Genomic DNA, 12,830 nt, shown 5'->3' on the forward strand with positions numbered 1-12,830 from the left:
AAAACAAGCACAGACACGCTCTGCTCCGCACACAGACCAGCAGAAATGACGGGGCCATTTTTGAATTGGGGGAAAAAAAAAAAAAAAAAAAAAAGTAATTAGCCAGTCTACTGAACCTCTGACTGGTCTTCAGTCTTTTGCAGCCTCAAACGGGTTTTGTTCCAGAAAAACAGTGTATTCAGATCCACCCATTATCTCATCAACTTGAACCAGCTTTCCTGTGCTGCTAAAGAAACACGTTCAGGGTTAGTTTTTCACCATTTTGAGTTGACTTCTAGCAAACTTCAAGCTGGACTTTCTCTTGTCCCCCCCCTGACGTTTTTTCAACAATCATACCAAACTTCCATTAAGTAAATGATGACCACTGGGCCCTTGGCTACTTCTCAGATTATTGCTGCACACATCCTGTGTTAGATCAAGACAATCAGGTCTTTGCAAATTTCCAGTTGTGGACAAAGACTGAACAATGAGCCACACTGAGAGCATGTGATATTGTTTTCTAAGCTACCACTGCTTTAAAGCTCTTCACAACTTCACTCCTGACCCGTGTGCCCATTGGAATATCAGAAGAAAATTGTTAAAATACAAATGCACACCCAGTCATCTCAGATTGTTATACGCTCTAAGTCTGAGGAGCCTTTCAGCAAAATAAATAAATAAATAAATAAAACACTGCACCAAAGCCTTCTCCTAAACACCGGATGTAAGCAATTAAATATAAACCTCCCTCCATGAAATTTACTGGAGCGTATTATGCTAAATTTATGATAATGCTGAAAGGTGCTGAGCCAGCCTAGTGCTGAGCTTCTCAGACAGCTTTCATTTGTATCAAGAGTGCATCAGATAGTCTGTGTCTAACGCCTGTCTACATTTCATCAGTTCTGCAGATTAGACACCGTGAACCATGCCGAACACGGACTCGGATTAGTGCGCGCGAAAATGCGTGCGTGCGTGCGTGCGTGCGGTTGTTGTGGGGGAACGTGGCGCCGCGCGCGCTCCGTCAACAGTGTTTGCCGGCGGCCTGGCAGAAGGCGGTGCTGGTTAAAATGGTGTAACTGCGATGTACAACAAGGTTGCAAATGTGCTGCTACATGTTTGCCCGCAGTCATCTTGTTCCAGTTGCACCAAGCTGCCAATTTGATCGAGAACATTTAATTAGCATCTACTGGATTCTACTTTAATCTCAGCGAGTCCAACTCCTTCCATGTCGAGCATGTGCTGCGAATAAACTGTGGGTGAACTCAGACGGAGACTTTCCTGCTAAAAGGCGGAGGAGGCGTTCATCAGCTCAGCTGCTGCAGAGAGGAGAGCGTCTCAGTGCGTCTTTATCTGCTTTTCACTGCGTGCTGTATTTTCATCCCACCATTCATCTTCTCGCTTCGTACTTTACATTCCACGCCAGTGTGACTGAAAACAAACGCTGCCAAAAAACAAAACCAAAAAAAAAAAAAAAAAAAACACACACACAATACAAAGCTCGTCCGCAGCGCCACAACGCAAAGACTTGCAGAAGGTAAAGCGGAGGGCACACGTTTCTTCGTTCACTTTGTTTTTCCCCCCAGATGGCCATGTGGAAGGAGCTGTGTGATCAGAAATCTAATAAACCGGTGCGGATGTGCTGCATCGCCTCTCCCTGAGAGGGAGGAGTTGCCACGGCAACCACACCACAAGAGCTGCAGGTTAATGATGGGAAATTATGATTTTGCCAGCTGGAACACACACGCACGCACGCACGCACGCACGCACGCACAGTGAATGCTGAATCAACTGTATAAGGTCTTTGCTGTGGTCAAATTATAGCAGGCCCACCCTGCTGTTTTACCAAGATGCGATTTATACGTACTAAATATTTGCCGCAAAACATCCAGTGCTGAGAAAATGTCTTTGTCCCCCACTCCAGATTTCTTCTGCTTCTGTCTTTAATTGTGTCACTCTTAAATGTTCAGAGTGTTTCAGATCATCAAAGTTTTCTTGCTGACAGACATAAAGCTGGGCAGTTTACCCGTTTTTACAACTGCACCGGTTTCTTTTCATTTCCCTCCTCGCCTGTCAGATATATCAAGGCTGAATGTGTAAAAATCTACATACGTCATGCACGGAGTTCAGGAACCAGCTCAAACATTATCAGAGCAGCTGATTCCTGATTGCTTTGACTGGATCGAGAACTAGATGACACTGTAATTAGCTGTGTGAGCTGATGCTCAAAGTGCTGCATGGTAAATTTAGATAAAAATATGCACAGACAAGAGACAACTCTTAATGTCCTGTGCACATTTTATAATAAAGTCGTTATATGCTGCATTTAAATGTTTAAAAAAAAAAAAAAAAGGTAAGCATGTATTGACTTCAGAGTGAGGTTCATGATTGCCACAGAGGGAAAGCAGTCCATCTAAAGCAGGTCCTAATGAGTGCGTGTGTCTGTTCTTCTTAGAGTGAGAAATATGCATGAGATCCACTTTGAAGTCCATTCCATCCCATAATAATTGCGAATCATTAAATAGCAGGTCATTAAATTTAGATCAAGTTTGGCCTCTTGGCGCCAGATGTCTGTTGATATCCTCCTCAGCATCCTCTGTCAAGCTTAAAGGAAAAAGAAGACAAAAAATAAAATAAAAAAACATGTCAGTGATGTTGACCCGCTGCGCGAACCCAGCCTAAAAGTGAGCAGCTCGGAACCCGGGTCAGCCTGTCAGAGCGCTCAGAAAGTCAATGACTCCTTCATTTGCAACGCCACAGGGTGGGACGTTTGTTCCCATGGCAGCGGTGTCACAACAGATGGTGAGGTTCGGACTTAGCAGCGAGTGTCAGGCGGTTTTTAGTCCAGCTGACCTGCGCAGGGTGGGCGTGCAGGGAGGAGGAGGAGGAGGAGGAGGAGAAGGGAGGTGGGGGAAGGTGGGGGGGGCATCTGTGCGTTTTCTGGAAACTGCTGGGGCATCGTTGTGTTTGCAACATCGTGCCTGAAGTGGGACGGATTTTGCTGCATCCACTTTTACAGGTTTTTTTTAAACATTTTTTTTTGTCATTTTTTGGGTTGTGTGTGTGTTTTGTTTTAAACCATCCCGACTATTTACTCTCCGAACCAGCAGCAACTGCACATTTCGCGCATCCTCCGTACGCCGTGGAGGCTGACTGGTGTCACATACAGTAGCCTGCAGCATTCCTGCGTATTTACAGAGGATACGGCGCTTCACAGGTGAGTGCCATCTGTTCGCTCTGTGCATGTGCTCAGATGTTTTTGTTCGGAACATTTTCTGCGTTTGTGAATTTCCTCTTGCTTTTTTTTTTTTTTTTTTTTTTTTTAAGATAGACACTTGATTTATGCGTTTGGATAAGTGCACTGATCAGCAAAGCTGAAATCAAACAATAAGTCATTGTGTTTTAAAGCGAATGTCTATATTTATTTATATAAAAAAGGGGGAAAAAAACACATTTTTACGCATGTATAATTGCGCATAATTTCTCAGCAACATGTGCGTCTGCTTGTTCTTGTAAATTTGAACACACAGTTTGTAATCATGCTGCGCCCTGTAGTGGATTCTTATTTCTCATTGTGCCGAGATGAGAAAAAGGAAACAAAGAAAAACGTGGAGCAAATCAGTGCGCTACGTTGGGGTGTAAAATGTTGGAGCTTGCCATAAAGAAAGAAAGAAAGAAAAAAAGCACAAATGATAGACTATGAGAGTGTGAGAATGCGTTTCCTCACAGCTCACTATCATTACCAGCATAGGGCCATCCATGCAGATAAACCACAGCATCAGTTCCCGGTGCAGAGCTCTGCTGGAACAGCTGTGCAGCAGCTTATCTGTGTGCCTGCCTCTTAGTAAAGAAGTCGGCAGATGTCAAATTCTGAGGCACAGAGGGAGCGGAAACTTAATAGAAATGTTGTTTATTCTGCAGAAGTTTGACAGAAATGTAGACGTTTGTATATTTTGGCTCACACTTTTCATTATAGAAGACTTTGATTGGTTCTAATTCCCCGAGAGGCACCTGTTACCAACATCAATACCATGGCTGTTTATTTTCCCCACATAGTCAAGAGTAGATGTGTCAGGCCAGCACATCAAGAGTTCGACTTTGCGTCCTGCTTTTTGTTGTTTTGTTTTTGACACAGCTGATGCAGATGTCACCCAGTGGCCCGGACTCACAATAGTTCACAAGGTTCTGCCACCTTCCCCCAGGCTGAGAGCTCACTGTTCTGTGACGTAGCTCCTCCGGCCGTGGGGAGGAGTGTGAGAAAATTCCCAAACAAAGACACAACCTGGTGTGTCTGAGTGTGTTTTGGATCGGAGCCATTGTGCGCAATAGGCCAAACTCTGCAGCATGTTCTCCTGTCTGGGTTCCCACAGCAGAGGAGAGGAGAGGAGAGGCTGCAACAGGCTGACCTCCCCCCGGCTGAGAGGGAGAGCTTGGATGTGATTGATTTTTTTTGTTTGTTGTTGTTGTGAGGCTGACATCACTGATGTAGAAGTTTGTGTTTCTGTAACGATAAGTGAGACGTTTCTGGGTTTTTTAAAATTATTATTATTATTAGTATTGTTTTATTGACTTCTACAAGTTGAGGATTAGCAATATCAAACCTCTTCAGTGAAATCTTCCAAAGTCACTCTGGCTACATTTTAGAACCTGCGAAACCATATGGCATATTCTTCTTTTTCTGTTTGTTAAGAAATATTGTTTACAAAATCTACCTCTACACAAACAATCATACAGACACATACCTGTGGTGACATCACAAAAGGCAACTGAGTACGTGCATTTATATTGTTCTTGGGTTTTATTTTTACCCTTTGTTTGCATGTTTTAACTTGAATTTCCCAATCAAACGTGTTTACTTGTATTTTGACCATACCTTTTTCCCCAATGTGAGTTAACAGTTTGATTCTTGATCCTCTCGTGACGTCATCGGCACTCAAAGCAGCAGAACTTGCACAGATTTCTTCAGTGTGCTTTAAAAACTACTTGGTATGTTGGTATCTCCCGCTGTGCAAATCCATACTTGTGGGCTCTGTTTGCTTTGCCATTGTAGATTTTCCTTTATGAAATTGATCCAGAGAAATAGAGCTGAAAAGCATTGCAGGAATTGCAGTTGACATCACACCATCGATAGGTGCAATATCATAACCCGTTTTGAATGTGACATTTTAATCTAAGTGACATGCATGCAAGTTCTGCTTGCTTTAATATCTTTGGCTTCTTGGATAGGCTTTAAATGCCATCATTGCCCACACATGATGCATATTTTATAGTAGCTAAGATGATAAAACTCACACGAAGTGGTGAGGACAATAATGTGATTAAAAAAAAAAAGACAAATAGGGATTATTAAAATGTGGCTTAAGCATAGCAGAAATCATCAGTCCAGTATGCAGCAATATCATTGCACTTACATGGTTTCCTGATTTTGTGCAATTCTTCTGCATTGCATCGTTTCGTCTTAGGCACGACTAATGCACGTTTTTGATTAAGTTTTAAAGATGGATGATCAGTTATGAGCTGATATCAAGGCTAACATTGAGCCAAGCTAACTTTACATATAGTTTGTCACATTTTTCTGTTTATTTTTATTTATTTATTTTTTTACTGTATATAGTTATTTAATAAAGATAGATTTCACCAAATTCCCCCTTCAAAATTAATTATTTGCGTTATGTATAGCAGCAACGAATAATGTGCAATTATAGGTAAATTTAGAAAATACGGTCATGTGGCCCAAATGTTTGATTTGAAACTGAAATACAACTCATGTGTAAGTCTGAAAAATACAACTCATGTGTAAGTCTGAAAAAAGTCACTTCTGTACGCCTCTTGTTATGTGATCAAAGCAAATTTATTCTTTTTTTTTCTGCAAAAGTACTTTTCAAAAATGTTTTATTTTGTGAAACCCAGAAATGGAAATCCATATTTTAATACCCGTGTTTTTTTTATTGTTACTGTGGTTTTGTTAATGACAACAAAAAACACATCACTTGATAGTTTCTTTATTGGTAAGCTTTACATCTGAAGTAAAATGCTTGGTAAAAGCATGAAAGTCATGAAAAAGCATGACTTTCATGACTTTGTACACTGGCTGATTACCTCCATTGCATACTAACTCTGCCTGGATCCTCCAGAGACTGGAAACCGGCACTGTAGCATGATTGATCAGTGCAACTCTGACAACATATTGAGTATTCACAGACATTGTGACTGAAAAGGGACCTTTAAAGTGGATGGAGAGGATGAGGGCAAGAAAGTGAAGAGAAAAAAAAAAGATTAAAGCCAGAGAAGGAAAAATTGTGTCAAGATCCATCTTGGATCCGCGGGGAAATAAGGCGACCATATGGATTTGCAGTAAATAGAAAATCCTGAGACAATTTGCTGCCCGGCAACTTTTAAACCTCAGCGGAGTCTTGAGAGGCTTTGTTCAAGTTTGCGGGATAATTTGTTCCCTTTCACTACAAATACAGCTAGAGGACTTTCTTTGTCGTTCTTCCTTCAGTTAATCACTTTCGTTCTCGCGACCTTCCGGCTGAAATAGAGCTCTCCCATCCTTCTTCTTTTTTTTTCTGACAGAGTGGACACGCGTCCGTCTCCTCCTCCTCGGCTTTGTGCCTCCGCTATCAGCAGCTGCAGCAAAGCCGTCTGTGATGTGAAGTGAGACGCCTGCATACTAATGGAGCAGAAGCAGGCTACTGCCCGGGCAGGGCAGCAAGGAACATCATGGAATGTTTTTTTTTTTTTTTTTACTTCTTCGCTGTAATTTATTGTCATGTAACCACAGCTGAAAAATACGGCACCTTCTGAAAGACCCTGCGACATTTACTGGTTTGGGTCTCGATGTGTTTTGCGCGAGTACTGCTGCAAGTCACCTTCTTGCAGAAGTGATGGCACCATATGAGCTCCTCATGTCAGCTTCTTATTTGATTACCAAACATTAAAGCCGGTGGCATAGCTGTTACCATGACAATGTCAGGCCTGGGAGCTGCTGATTCACTTTCACTTAGCACCCAGTATGACAACAAACCCCAGAAACAGATGGGAGAAAGCTTGCTCCTCCTGTGAGGAATATTAAGTGCCGTCATCCCAGGTCTCCCCTGCCTGTGTTGGTGTAGTTTGATTGTTGCTGTGTTGTGTCTGGGCTCCGCACAGAAGGTTTTTCTACTCTGATCCTTCAATCTGAACAGAAGTGCTTCTGGGTCTGACAGCGGGTCCAGAGCTTCTCCAGTCTCTCTGATTGTTCCTGCTCTCTGTATTGTTAAGCAGACCTCTGAGTCGCCCCGTTGCCTGATAACTGTGTTTATCAGATGCAGCATGTTATGAAGCAGACGGGCCTCATTACCGTCTCCCGCAATCGCATTCTGCTGTCCTTGTTATGAGCCTCGTTGCAACAGCATGGCAGCAGGCCTGAACTGAGCACAAATATTACCTGCAAAGAACCTCGGAAAATTATTCACATCCTTTGGACATAATTTGTCATATTGCAAAGACAAACTGTGATTTAAAAAAAAAAAATTTTTAGCTGGAAGGAAAGTATCGCATGTTTTTTTAAATACATTTTTACAAATATAAATGTGAAAGCTATGGAGCTCATTTGTAGTTCGCTACTCTACTCTGAGGCCCCTAAATGAAACTGAGTGCAATTTGTAAAAGTCATAATTTATCTAATTAGTGAACAGGTGGCTCTCAGCGGTTTACTTGAGAACATTTGTGATCGACCGGCATCACAAAGACAAAGAGACACGTCAAACAGGTCAGATAAAATGTTGTGGAGAAGTTTTAAAGTAAGGCTATAAAATCTTATCTAAATAAATGTAGCACATCTCCAAACCTACCAAAATCTGAACTGACAGGCTGGGGAAAGTTAGCATTAATGGTAAACAAACGGAACTGCTTTTCTTGTCATACCAACCTCTTAAGTCGTTACTTTGACTTTATCAAAGTAATTCAGCCATCGCAGCACACACGTTTATACACTAATGCAAAGATCAGTGGGCAACATGGGGTACAGTGTCCTGCTCAGGGTTACGCTAACATGGTGCAAGGGGAAACTGGAATTTATTCCCCCAACTTTTGGATTTCCATACAACCATTCCCCCTACTGAGAACCAGCCAAGCATCCAGTGGAGGTGATGATGGAGGAATCTGTCAACAGGAGCTTCAGTTGTGCACTCCACAAATCTGACTTTTTATGAAATGGCAAGTAAGAAGAAACTCTTAAAAAGTTTGCGTTTTCACAAAACAAAGAAACAAAAGAAAACATGTAAAAGAAGGTTTATCTGTTCATATGAGACTAAAGGCCAAAACACTCAGCATGAAGCTAAAACTGCTCATAACACCGAACACACTGTCATGATGGGAGGGTGTTTTTTTTTCACTAGTAAAAGAAAACCTGATCAAATTTGACGTAAAATGGATGGAGCTCAGTGGCGTGATTTATCGATGCATATTCATTGGTTAGAATGGCCCAGTCAAAGTCCAGACCTAAACCTAAATCAGAATCTGTGGCCAGAACTGAAAATTGATTACTACAGACAATTTCCATTCAGATAGACTAAACATTAACTATTTTTTTTAAGAATAGAAAAATGTAGACCTGCTCATGAATACTTGAAACTGTTCTTGCAGCACTGAACTTTTGATTCCGAACGTTTGAACACAAATGCACATAAATTATTTTTGGATTTTTATGGCATAAGTAGAAGTTTGTGGCAGAATAGAAAAATGCATTAATACTTCTGCTTGACACTGTGTAGAAGTAGCTGTAGACAGATGCATGCAAACTCTACCATGGATAATGTATTTGTAGAGTTAAACTTCTCAGGGATTTGGTGAGAAAAGGAGATAAATCTCGCTGCTGAGCTTCCTGCTCGCACTGTCAATTGGATAATACCGACAGGAACTGTTGGAGGATTTTTCTGCCTTTTCTTTTTTTTTTTTTTTTAAGGATTCTGTGTGCAGTCGTATGCCAAAGTGACTCAGAGAAGGCAGTGTACTTCTTGAGAAGTGTAGATAATGGTGTCGTGTTGATGCCAACATAATGTGCACGGGATGAAAGATGATGCAGATTTCCCTGACTCCTGTGCCGGAACATATCTGGTGTGACTCCGGTACTATTCCTGCTAGTGTACTCAGTAACCTTCCTTCGAGTTTATAAATGTACAGTCCATGTTCACTGATGTTGTAAAGATGTAGGGAGTCTTTTGTAATTTTGTAAGCCAAAGGTAATGTAGAGGCAGGGAGCCACTCTCAGCGGAGCTGTCTGTGGTGTCTAAGTGTGCACAGGAGGGCATCTGAGAGAGAATTTGTGCACTGCAGTGATTATCAAACAGCCCCTCAGTGAAAACAACCATATGTGCTAAGCAAACCTTCCTGCAGTCAATAAGGTCAAAACATAGCGCAGTGAGGGATCCCTGGGAGCAGATGCAGACCCCCACAGTTCTACCAGCCTGCCAAAAGAACCTGCTGCCAGGTGTCTGAGTTTTATTGCTTCCGATTGAAAGCGGGGATTAATCTGCCTGCCTCTTCGGATTTAATATCTGAGCAGCGCAACACATGCAGAAAGGGAGGACGAGATAAAGTCATCTGAACGGGGAAAAATTGCGTATGAAAGCGCTATATTTATGGGTAATTAAGATAAATAACACATGGCTGGATCATCTGGAAAACTGGATGATGTGTAATTAAAACAGAGGTGGGTGGTACGTCGGAAGAAATAATTCTTAATCAAAAACCCGACAGAGAAATGAAAGAGGAGCCGAAGGTGCCATTAAGTCCTACTGAGGGAATTAGCTCAGTTTGTTTGTGACTGGGTCTCTGCAGAGTCCAGCCGCCGACAGCAGGCATCACTCTCACTCAGAAAAATGGCAGCGCAGCTAAAATAAGACCCGAATATTTGTGCTGGTTGTTTTACCATGGCAACATTTTTCTGTAGAGCAAGTGTTGTTCCTTTGTGTAACTCTCGGGCTGCTTTTGGACATCTGTTCATTCAAACGTGCAGGAGAACCGTTTGTGAAGAGCAGCCAATAAATCACTCCAGAGCACATGGATGAGGAAAACAATCTGTATTTTCTTCATCAGAATATCAGTGGGAGCTTTTGACAGGAAGCTATAATCGACATTCTCCTGAGCCTGTTTGGAATAGAAGCATGGTCCATCATCAATGTTTGAAATTAAATGTGCTCAGATTTATATATATATTTTTTGCACATTCTTCTGCAAATGTGCAAGAAGAATGTGCACTCGGTGTATTATTTTTTGCTCTGTTAAATATTTGTGATAAAATAAATGTTTCCACATGCAAACATTTTGGCTCTTCAAGACACTGAAGCTCAGTGGTCAGAAACGAAGCTTGAAATAAAAGGAGGTTACAACAGGAGCTCAAAAAATAGCTTTGTAGTTGATCATAGCATTGGAGGAACAAGCAACCTGCTGTTTATGTTTATGATAAAGCTAATTTGTTGCCTTATTCTGCACTGTTGTATACCCATCTACTTATTTATTAGTTAATTTTTCTTTGTAGTTACGTATTTTTCAGAAATGATGGAGATGCATAGTCATTGAAGCACTCTTATGATTTAATCTAATTGTATATTATTTTTTTGAAACTGTTTGCATGTGTTTTTGCTTCTGAATCCGCCTTTAGGCGTGTTAAAATATGACTCTGGTTTCAAGCAAAATAACCCACTGCTGCTGGATAATAGTCATTCAGGTGGCATAATTAAATTTCTCTATGGTAGACTATGATTAGATCATAGAAAATTACTTTAAACCACCAGGTGTCAAAGCGGTAATGAAACATCGAATGGCTGGTAGAAACTGACAGATGGCCAGTAGGTGAGCGTCTGAGTTAACTGAAGACAATCATGTCTTCAGTCATGATCGCAGGACTTCAGCTGTTTTCTGTGCTTTTAAGAACCAACACCCTCAGTAATGTGGCCCAGCCAGATCCAGCCATAACTTTGGTGTCAGATTGCTCAGCAGCGATTTTGACTTACCATTTTGTAAAAAAAAAGAAGAAAAAAAAAGCTGCTATCTGAGGTTTAGGACGTGTGCTGCACCCAGACCCTCCTTGTTGTCATGTTTTTAATGGATGTTAGTATCTTGTTTCTTGACAAATGGAGATGTCAGAATCTCGTTGACCTCTCCATAACTGACTGCTTTTCTGGCAGAAAGAGATGATGACTTGCTGCACTCAGTCCTGTTTCTCCGTAGAGCAGCAGTCACCAAATTATTTTTAGTCTTCTTCACCCACTCCATCCCAAGGTGCTACAAGCTGAGCCAAGCGTCTGTTATTCCACAACATTTTGTGGAAAAGATTTGTTACTCTTGAAAGTTTTCTGTGTTTTCGGGAGATCTCTGGGGGAGATCTATTACATTTTGGAGGGGTGGTGCATTGTGAAGACCCTACATCCCCTACGTCCCCACATAACCCTCCATCGTGCCTTACCAAAGTATTCACACCCCCTTTTTTGTCACATTACAACCCAAAACTTCACTGTGTTCTTAGGGATTTTATGTGATATTCCAACACAGAGCAGCTGATGCTTGTCAAGTGGGAGAAAAAGGGAATCTTAAAAGAATATACATCAAAGGAAGGTTTTTGGATAGTTACAGTTGCATATTTTTTGGGAGTTGCATCTGTTCTAACCATGCACACCTACAGTGGAACATTTGAAATTTTTTTCTTTTGGAAAAGGTCAGTTTCAGTCAGCCTGGATGCAGAACATCTAAAAGCATCAAAACTCAAGTCTTGCAACAGAGTTTTACTTCCTCATCCGCTGCTGAAGAAAAGCATCTCCATAGCACAGGGGTGCCACAACACAGCTGCATCAAGTTGCTGAATTCCCTCATCAGTATGTCATTCAGCTCTGCAAAGGCCTCCTGACGTGCATTTATTTGATTCAGGAGAGTTAGAGAAGGGCCGCATTTAAAGCTGCAGCACAGCAGCTCTCAAACACTGGACCTGAGTACACCTTGGGTACAGCCGCCATAGCGTGACAGTCAGGTTAAGATTATAGTTTCGTCAAAGAGAGATTTTTAAAGGTTGTGATGCTGTTTTATGCAGCATTAGAAAGTTCTCTGCAACTCCTTGGCTTTCTGATACCCCTGCAGAACACCTAGATTTATACTAGTATAAAATTACACATGCATTGATCAAATTTACAATTTAGATTAAATCCTAAGGCCATTCATTGCACTGGACTGAATTTTTTACTTGAAGGCGTCAGACTAAAGGGGATTGAGTATAAATGCCTAAAACTTTTTCATATGTGCTTATTTTTAAGATCTTTTTTTCTTTTTCTTCCACTTTATTATGCAATGGTAGCCTTGTGTGGGTCGTAAGATTTTGGTTGCAGCATGACAAAATGTGAGAAACTTTAAGGGGTATATATACTTTTGCAACGTACTAAATGAAGAATTAGTTGTGGAAATAAGATCCACAGATAGGTAAAGTTAAACTACAATGTTTTGTGTCCTTTAAGTGAACATTTCTTCAGCTGAAGGTACCTTATCCCACCCCCTTGACAGATCTAGGTAGCGTAGTACTGACAAATGAACACAAAAATGTAGGATTAGAAAAACATCTCTGAAGAATAATGGCTGCAATGTTGCATCATTTTCACTTCTCCTTATTTTAGAACCTGAACATGTACCCAAAGGGCAATAGGTGATGTCATAAACTGGTAAAGAGATATTCATTTCATAAATCTGAGTTTCTTTCAAAAATCTCTGCCTTTCTCCTAATCAACCACAACCACATCTATGTGGCTGTGGTTGATTAAAAGTCCCCAAACCCCCTGCTTTTTAAGCTTGTTGCATAATGGGGTCACAGCCAGGGCTGCAGGCTGTGT

The 12,830-nt window shown here is 41.3% G+C and overlaps 1 protein-coding gene across 1 annotated transcript in view; it reads left to right on the plus strand.

Moving 5' to 3' along the window:
• The first annotated feature begins 2,902 nt into the window (after positions 1–2,902).
• LOC103465352 (leucine-rich repeat neuronal protein 1-like) overlaps positions 2,903–12,830 on the plus strand; it is a 13,433-nt gene continuing 3,505 nt past the window's right edge. The window contains exons 1-2 of the mRNA XM_008410087.2: positions 2,903–2,995; positions 3,087–3,193. The gene's annotated coding sequence lies outside the window, so the exon portion shown is untranslated. The remainder of the gene's footprint in view (positions 2,996–3,086; positions 3,194–12,830) is intronic.

This window comes from Poecilia reticulata, linkage group LG5 (assembly GCF_000633615.1).
Source record: "Poecilia reticulata strain Guanapo linkage group LG5, Guppy_female_1.0+MT, whole genome shotgun sequence".
Classification (NCBI taxonomy): domain Eukaryota; kingdom Metazoa; phylum Chordata; class Actinopteri; order Cyprinodontiformes; family Poeciliidae; genus Poecilia; species Poecilia reticulata.